This window comes from Protomyctophum bolini (genome assembly GCF_963924005.1).
Source record: "Protomyctophum bolini genome assembly, chromosome: 9".
NCBI classification, from domain to species: domain Eukaryota; kingdom Metazoa; phylum Chordata; class Actinopteri; order Myctophiformes; family Myctophidae; genus Protomyctophum; species Protomyctophum bolini.
This window is the reverse complement of record NC_137870.1, coordinates 43,692,375-43,702,386: the sequence shown is the minus strand read 5'-3', so window position 1 is coordinate 43,702,386 and position 10,012 is coordinate 43,692,375.

Below are 10,012 nucleotides of genomic sequence, written 5' to 3'. Positions count from 1 at the left end.
CCTAGATGTGTCACAGAGACTACATTTTGTTTGGGAGCGTTCTACACATTGCTGGCTGTCTGAAAAAAAAAAGAAAAAAAAGGCATTAAAATGTTGACATATTATTGCTTATAGCTGCTTTAATCCAACCAATGCATTTGAGGGAGAAAAAAAAACATTTTAAACAAATTAGTAACATTTTAGTAATTTCTAGGTTATATTGATTGGACATAACAGCAACAGAGTTCAGTCAAACACGGATTCCAAAAGGGAGAACACAAAAGATAAGTCCTTATGGTCTTGTTTCCAATCAGGCCCAATGCAATCAATTCATAGACATGACATGAAGAATGACAAAAATCACACTTGTGTGAAGTGAGGGGTGCTCTTATCATCATACATCACATTCCATGCTCAGCCAATCAAATCATTACAAATGTCATTCAGGCCTTTTTAGCCTCAATATGTACATCAGCCAATCAAATCATCGCTATGGGAAGATGATCAGCCAATCAAATCATCGTGTTTGTGTTCTCACAAAGACAAAGCTGGCCATCAATATCATCAATAACAAAAACAAAATATATCATTACAGGAAAGAAATCACTAATTATGTACAAAAAAACACTATATGTAGAGTGGGGAACACGTTAGGAGGGGGGTTTAATTATTTCTTCCCATGTCCGTATATATAGCTACCCCGACACTAGGGGACGCCATATCCCAGGTCTGTATATTTACGCCAACGTATACTCCGTCTATATAATGGTTGAGTCCTAGCGCTGCGTTTAACATTGGTCCGGTTCCTATGGCAACGCCCCACCGTTCCAGCTATGGGATTGAAAATATAATCACGGTGTAAAGCAGTTGAAAAGAGGATTTTCAAACCTCCATAAGTCGGACTCCAGGAGAAATGTCCTCGGTGGATCTTCTGCCATACAAATTTCGGATTAAATTTGTGCCTTTGTAAAAGCTTCTGACGAAAGGTAAACAGTGTGTGCTTGTGCCAATGATAATAAAGTGTGTGTGTGTGGGCGGGAAAACTCCGTCGTTTTAACTCATATACTGCCGCCTGCAGCCACAGCCAACCTCAGACTGCCGAGGCGATTTAGAGGGTGCACACACAGTACAGATATCATGTTGTGTGCGTCCATCTTAATGCTAAATAAATAGCGTCAATGCTAGCGAGCTAAACTATATCCATCCTTGCTCTAGAAAGCGTTTTATCCAAACCACGGAGAGCTCCGTAGATTTCAAGTAATTCAGCTTTTTAGTCAGACTGTATTATAATGGGATGCGGTCGGGGGCACGGTTGCGCAACCCGGTCTAGGAAAGCTAAAGAAGGAAAGGCCAAGTCAAAATAATAATGAAAAAATTGAAATCACAGCGATCCAGTTTGATATCAATGATAAAGCTTATCAGACGGAGCATTCCGCCAGAAGCGGAAGCTAGTTAGATTCCTTATGGCGGAGCGTTACGTCACAATAATAATAATAATAATAATATCTCAAACTTACATAGCGCTTTTCTGAGTACCCAAAGACGCGTTACAAGGGGGGGCTTTACAGAGGTAACAACAAATAAAAACAACTTTAATAGAAAAAAAAGGGAAAAAAACACTAAAAGCTAAAGAACATTAAAAGACAATGAAAAGGGTTAGCTAGGGAAGGCAATTTTGAAGAGGTGGGTTTTGAGGGTGCTTTTGAAAGTTTGAAGGTTGGGGGCATCTCTGAGTGCCTTAGGGAGGGCATTCCACAGGGTTGGGGCAGCAAAGGCGAAAGCTCTGTCACCCAACGTACAGAGTATGGTTTTGGGGATGTCGAGGAGGTTTGCATCACCAGACCCGAGGGAGCGAGAGGGGACATGGCGTTTGAGGTGGTCACAGAGGTATGGGGGAGCCAGGTTATTTAGTGCTTTGTAGGTGGTCAGGAGTGGTTTGAAGTGGATTCTTTGTTTAACCGGTAGCCAGTGAAGGTCACGGCAGACTGGTGTAATATGGTCTCAGGAACGGGTACTGGTGAGCAGGCGAGAAGCTGAATTCTGGACATATTGCAGTTTATTGAGGAGAGGATACTGTTGCAATAATCAAGGCGGGATGTGATGAAGGCGTGGATGAGTGTTTCGGCTGCGGAAAATGACAGAAAGGGTCAGAGACGGGCAATGTTCTTGAGGTGGAAGAAGGCGGTTTTGGTGACTTGGTTAACATGGGGGAGGAATGAAAGGGTGGGGTCAAAAATGATGACAAGCAGTACGTCTGTTCAAGTGAACGCGTAAGGTGGCACTGGGAACTGGGGGTTGTGCTAACAGTTAGCCGCAATAAATGAGAAGTGATCATTTCCTCTCCATTGGGCCTGCTGAAAGGTGGACCTTTTTTTGCCTGTTTTAAAAGATGTAAGTGATTTTACATTGGAATGGTTTTTCTCCTGTGTGGACATGTAGGTGTGTCTTCAGGTTACCTGACTGTCTGAAACTCTTGTCACAATGTTTACATTGATAAGGTTTTTCTCCTGTGTGGACACACTGGTGTCTATTCAGGTTAACTAACACTGTGAAACTCTTGTTTCAATGTTTACATTGGAATGGTTTTTCTCCTAAGTGGACATGTAGGTGTGCCTTCAGGTTACCTGACTGTCTGAAACTCTTGTCACAATGTTTACATTGATAAGGTTTTTCTCCTGTGTGGATACGCTGGTGTGTTTTCAGAGAAGATGATGCAGTAAAGCTCTTGTCACAATGTTTACATTGGAATGGTTTGCATTGGAATGGTTTTTCTCTAGTGTGGACAAGAAGGTGTGTCTTCAGGGAACCTGACTCAATGAAACTCTTGTCACAATGTTTACATTGAAAAGGTTTTTCTCCAGTGTGGACACGAAGGTGTCTCTTCAGGGAACCTGACTCTCTGAAACTCTTGTCACAATGTTTACATTGGAATGGTTTTTCTCCTGTGTGGACATGTAGATGTGCCTTCAGTGTAGCTGATGATCTGAAACTCTTGTCACAATGTTTACATTGATAAGGTTTTTCTCCTGTGTGGACATGTAGGTGTGCCTTCAGGTTACCTGACTCTCTGAAACTCTTGTCACAATGTTTACATTGATAAGGTTTTTCTCCAGTGTGGACACGAAGGTGTCTCTTCAGGGAACCTGACTCACTGAAACTCTTGTCACAATGTTTACATTGGAAAGGTTTTTCTCCTGTGTGGACATGTAGGTGTGCCTTCAGGTTACCTGACTGTCTGAAACTGTTGTCACAATGTTTACATTGATAAGGTTTTTCTCCTGTGTGGATACGCTGGTGTGTTTTCAGAGAAGATGATAAGGTAAAGCTCTTGTCACAATGTTTACATTGATAAGGTTTTTCTCCTGTGTGGACATGTAGGTGTGCCTTCAGGTTACCTGACTCTCTGAAACTCTTGTCACAATGTTTACATTGATAAGGTTTTTCTCCAGTGTGGACACGAAGGTGTCTCTTCAGGGAACCTGAAATACTGAAACTCTTGTCACAATGTTTACATTGGAATGGTTTTTCTCCTGTGTGGACAAGAAGGTGTCTCTTCAGGGAACCTGACTCACTGAAACTCTTGTCACAATGTTTACATTGATAAGGTTTTTCTCCAGTGTGGACACGAAGATGTTTCTTCAGGGAACCTGACTGTCTGAAACTCTTGTCACAATGTTTACATTGATAAGGTTTTTCTCCAGTGTGGACACGAAGGTGTCTCTTCAGGGAACCTGACTGTCTGAAACTCTTGTCACAATGTTTACATTGGAATGGTCTTTCTCCAGTGTGGATATACTGGTGTAGCTTCAGTTTATTTGACTGTCTGAAACTCTTGTCACGATGTTTACATTGGAATGTTTTTTCTCCTGTGTGGACATGCTGGTGTTTCTTCAGGGAACCTGACTGACTAAAACGCTTGTCACAATGTTTACATTGATAAGGTTTTTCTCCAGTGTGGAAACGAAGGTGTGTTTTCAGAGAGGATGATTTGGCAAAGCTCTTGTCACAATGTTTACATTGGAAAGGTTTTTCTCTCGTGTGCACACTCTGGTGCTTCTTCAGGGAACCCGAGTAACTCTTGTCATGCCATTCATCATCATCGTCTTCACTTGTCTCCTCCCAATCATCACTGTCTTCAGTGACTTCAGTGTCAGATTCAAGTTCAAGTTCAACTTCAGAGCAGAGGGAAGATATATCTTCTTCATCATCATCATTTTCATCGTCACCTTTCACTACTAGTAATGTCAACGTTGACCCAACAGGATCCTCTGGTCTTTGAAGTAGTTCCTCCTGTTCTTCTTTAAGTTCCTGCTGTTCATGTTTAATGTGTGGATTCTCTGGTTCCTCCTGGAGCAGACTGGGGCTCCTCTCCTGTTTAGAAGAAACCTCCTCTTTACACACAACCATGTGCAGGATGTCTAGGAGCAGAAACATAACATGATGGTCAACACTGGATTCCTAAAATGTAAATCTATTGTTCTTCCATGTTCCATGTACAAAATGAGAGACAAGATTGACTAAACCGTTATTAGGGATGTTGAAAAAAGTTGAAAATCAACTTGATTATCGACTCATGCCTCCCGCGACTCAAAACGTATGAGTCGAAAAATCGTTTTTATTTGTATTATTCTTTTTTTATAATGTAAAACGTTATAAACGTTGCTGTTTCAAATGTTTTCCAAATGGGAGAGGTACGTGTTTGTCTGTGTGACACTGCTGTGCTGTGCCTGGCTGTCAGTGCCGCTCCTCACATGCAAATTAATTTTGAGCAGAGCGCTGTGGCTCTGAGTTTGAGAATAGACCCCATCGTCCAAGGGTGTGTGTGCGTGTGTGGTGGGGGGTGGTATCTTAGCAACACTGAATGATCGTGTGCTCGTATCATGAGCCAATGGCTGCAGCTCTGAGCTTCCCAGACCCAGGTTCACATTTCATCTACACATGCCGTAAAGTTAACTGACAGCCACAGGGCTGCTACCATATTAGCAGCAGTGAGCGCTCTTCTCTTCTCGTGAAGAAAGCAGGACAGAGTTGTCAAATAAATCCCGCCGTCATTCATACTGTATTTATTCTCCGACCCGACATTAAAATACGGAACAACGTGCGTCCCGTATCAGTTCATTACGGGGCTCGTGACAGGCTGCAGACACATGAGTTGGGACTAATAGCCGATAGCGCCGCTGCTCCTTCAGTTTTCGTTGTTATAATATTTTTTATTATTGGGATTTGATCATTGATGCAAATTCTAAACATATGGATGCAGCTGCAGAAGTTGGTTTGCTTAAAGGAATGCATAGTTGCGTTCTCCTCAACTGCTGCGCAGCAACAACAAAAATATAAAATTGAGAAAAAAAAGGAAAAAAGTCGTTAGACACGTCGATTTTAGGCCTCGATTCGTCGATTGGCCACATATGAGTCGTTTGGCATCCCTAACCGTTATTAACTACAGGTTACTACAGTTCTGAAAGTCACAAGCTGATGTCGTTTACATATATTAGGAACAGTACACGCCCTAGTATGCTTCCTTGTGGAACGCCACAGCTCACTGGGAGGGGGGGACAGTGTTCTGTTCACCTCCACCATCTGTTCTCTCCCCTTCAGGTAGGATTTCATCCAGCTCACTGATGTGCTATCAAAACCAATAGCTTTTAGCTTGTTAACCAGTATGGAGTGGTTCACAGTGTCAAAAACCGTTTGTAGGTCCAGCTTGACCATGTCGCAGTATTTGCCAGCATCCACCTCGTGTTTGATGTGGTCGCTCAAATAGAGGAGGCATGTGTCAGTGGAGTGGGATGTTCTGAAACCGGATTGGAACTCGTACATTAATTTATTAGTGGCAAGATACTTTTCAACCTGTTCATAGACTATTTTTTCCATCACTTTCGAGACGGCGCTTAGAATAGAAACTGGGCGGTAGTTGCCGGGTTCTAATTTACTCCCCTTTTTGTACAAGGCGGTCACTTTGGTCTTAATGTGTTAAAGAAAGGCATGAAACTTACTGAGGTGTGGGTGGTCTTCATCTTCCTGTTTAATAAAAACATCTTCAGCTTCCTGTTTAATAGAAACGTCTTCAGCTTCCTGTTTAATAAAAACATATTCAGCTTCCTGTTTAATAGAAACGTCTTCAGCTTCCTGTTTAATAGAAACGTCTTCAGCCTCCTGTTTAATAGAAACGTCTTCAGCTTCCTGTTTAATAGAAACGTCTTCAGCCTCCTGTTTAATAGAAACGTTTTCAGCTTCCTGTTTAATAGAAACATCTTCAGCTTCCTGTTTAATAGAAACGTCTTCAGCTTCCTGTTTAATAGAAACGTCTTCAGCCTCCTGTTTAATAGAAACGTCTTCAGCTTCCTGTTTAATAGAAACGACTTCAGCCTCCTGTTTAATAGAAACGTCTTCAGCTTCCTGTTTAATAGAAACATCTTCAGCTTCCTGTTTAATAGAAACGTCTTCAGCTTCCTGTTTAATAGAAACTTCTTCAGCTTCCTGTTTAATAGAAACGTCCATGGTTGAGTCTGGAGAGTTCATCTTCACCTGGGAGTGATGCATCATGGGTATTGCAGTTCTTACGAGTCTGGAGAGTTCATCTTCACCTGTAGTCTGGACTCCGGTCTGAAATCAAGTGAATAAGGAAGGACTTTAATAACTGGAGACCTATAGTCCGGCAGCCAGGGGTGTGGAGTGGGATATTTGTTATATATATTTTTTTTCTTATTGGCCTAAATATTGCCTATATACTTAAATTAATATAATGAATCCACTTGCTGACTGGCTGTCGAAATTGAGCAACTTATTTGTGACTCTTTTTGACACCGAGACAGTCATGGTGGCAAGACTAACTGTTCAGAGGTTGAGAAAACCTTTTATTATTATTTTTATCCGAAATGACTCTTCACATACTAGACTCTAGTATGAAAGTAGGCCTGCTTAAAACATGTTGTGTAGTAACTACAACTGCAGATAAATTTGCAGATGTAAAAGTTTGCTTCGACAGGTAATGTCTTCACTTCAAATTGAATTGTTCTACTTTCAAATGTTTTATTCTCCCTTCAAATTCAATTGTTCTACTTTCAAATGTTTTTTCTCTCTCTCTCTCTCTCTCTCTCTCTCTCTCTCTCAGAGAGAGGCTACTTATAGCAGTGACTGAGAAAACAGACTGAAAAACAATGCTGTATGAGTGAATGTGTGTGAGCGCGGGTCCGTAACTGGTTCTGGCCCACATCAAGTGACCTTTTTGCACCCCAAAGACCCTTAAAACAAGCTAGTCAGGCTACTTGGCCTCACTCCCAGAACCCACCTCACCCCTGCCCATTTCCATAGCCTGCCGCTGGAATGGCTTAGGTAGGTAGTATAGTTCCACACTCACTACAGAGGGCCACTATATTTCCACGCTCACTCCAGAGGGCCACTATATTTCCACACTCACTCCAGAGGGCCACTATATTTCCACACTCACCCCAGAGGGCCACTATATTTCCACACTCACTCCAGATGGCCACTATATTGCCACACTCACCCCAGAGGGCCACTGTGTTTACCTAAAACACACTCACCCCAGAGGGCCACTATATTTCCACACTCACTCCAGAGGGCCACTATATTTCCACACTCACTCCAGAGGGCCACTATATTTCCACACTCACTCCAGAGGGCCACTATATTTCCACACTCACCCCAGAGGGCCACTATATTTCCACACTCACTCCAGATGGCCACTATATTGCCACACTCACCCCAGAGGGCCACTATAGTTCCACACTCACTCCAGATGGCCACTATATTGCCACACTCACACCAGAGGGCCACTATAGTTCCACACTCACTCCAGAGGGCCACTATATTGCCACACTCACCCCAGAGGGCCACTATATTGCCACACTCACCCCAGAGGGCCACTATAGTTCCACACTCACTCCAGAGGGCCACTATATTTCCACACTTACCCCAGAGGGCCACTATATTTTCACACTCACTCCAGAGGGCCACTATATTTCCACACTCACTCCAGAGGGCCACTATATTTCCACACTCACTCCAGATGGCCAGTAACCATATTACTGTTGTAGCAAAAATAGCCGATCTACAAGCTAGAAACTGATCTTGTAGATCAGCTATTTCTGCTATTATTGGAATTGAAATCCTGAGCTATATACAGCTTTTGTCTCCGAATCAATACGGTGGCATGTTTTTCCAACGTCGGTTTTTCCATATTGTGGCGCACGTAGCGCACAATGTTTTGGAAGTGGTATTATGCTTCCATGTTTATCAAGGAAGTGTGCGTGTGCGCGTGCATGTCGAGTGAACTGAAGTCAGTTGGAAATTTCGACCAGGGGAGGCGCCGGGGAGGCGCTAAAGCTTTTCAACTTCCTTGATAAACATGGAAGCGACTGACAAAAGACGGGACGTAAAGGCTCGGTTCAAATCTCTAGTTGGATTTGCTTGGGCGTTGTTATGGTTGAATTAGTGTAAACCCTTCACGTCCCCTTCACGTTTGTATTAATCGTGGCGTCAGGGTAAGAAACTTACATAGCCGAAACTTGCGCCGTTTCTGAAACGCGGTGGGAGGGGCCCAGTGTGTGACCTCATCTCGGAGCTACAGAATGAGCGTAGGGAGAGGGAACATATGGGGCTAGGGTCCGAGGGAGGCTACTGTACTGTGGCCACAGACGCTTTTTAGGTAGTGCGAAAGAGGAAGCGTTTTTTCTTTTTGGAGAAAAAAATGTAAATGAAGTCCACACCAGAGGGAGTTCAACAAACCACATGCAATCCAGATTCGGCTCAAACGATTGAATTCATTTAGCTCCTATGCCATTAAAATGTGGAATGCCACATTTTAATAAAGTCAAAGTCACCCCCCAATTTCAATTCATGTTTTTCCTTTTTTTTTTTTTAATATATTTAACTGTATAAATATGATGATTTCCTTTTCCCCCCCTTGTTCTGTCTTTAAATGTTCTGATTAATTGAAAATGGAGGACCCTGATGTAAACGAGTCAGTGCTTTTCATGGTTTCGTCCTCAAATAAGCAGTTTTTGTATTATTGACCTGTGCATTAGTTTGAAATGTACCCATTATACATACTGTGAATAAAATGTCCAATCAATCTACCCCCCCCCCTCTCTCTCTCTCTCTCTCTCTCTCAATTTCAAAAGGCTTTATTGGCATGATAAATATGTTCTACATCGCAAAGCATACATGCAACAAAACAAACATGTGTGCACACAGAGAAAACAACGAACATCCCAACAATAATGTAAGCAATACAGTATCAATTAAGATAAATTAACAAACATAACTGCAACTTAATGACCCTGTTCAGCCAAATATACCTGGCTGTCCACTGGCTAGTGGCTGTCCCTCAGTTGATGACTATTCTCTCTCTCTCTCTCTCTCTCTCCCCCTCTCTCTCTCCCCCCCTCTCTCTCTCTCTCTCTCTCTCTCTCTCTCTCTCTCTGTATTATTAACTAAAGAGTACAACTTGTTTATAACAAACAATAAACAATAAAACTGCTTGTTTAGGAAACACATACAAGTTACAATATTATTACTGCTGCTAGTATTAACTGTCTATAGGCTACTGCTTGTTTAGGATACACTTATAATAACAAACACGTTACAATAGTATTACTGCTGCTAGTATTAACTACAAACAAGCATGAGAGAAATACGACTCGTGAATCGTTCCATGTTAAAAAAAAAGAGTCAATAATATAAACTATAAACGTAACGTAGTAAAAACAATGTGGTGAATCAGTTCATCTTACCGGCTGCTGTACGTTTCAGGGTTGAGCTGCTAAGACGACGACACTGTTTTCAAACGAAACCTTTTAGTTTTCTCTGTATATTAATAACAAACATTCACACCAACGCTCATAGGGTTTTGCACATGCGCAGTTTGCGCACATTGCGCAGTCTAGCGCTGCTGCTGCTGGAAGCGTGCACGGTGCACATACCATAAACGACCGCTAGGGAGAGCCATGGTACCGTGTAATACAGTGGAACAGCTATAGGACTACTGTGATCTCATCAAAGTCTAACT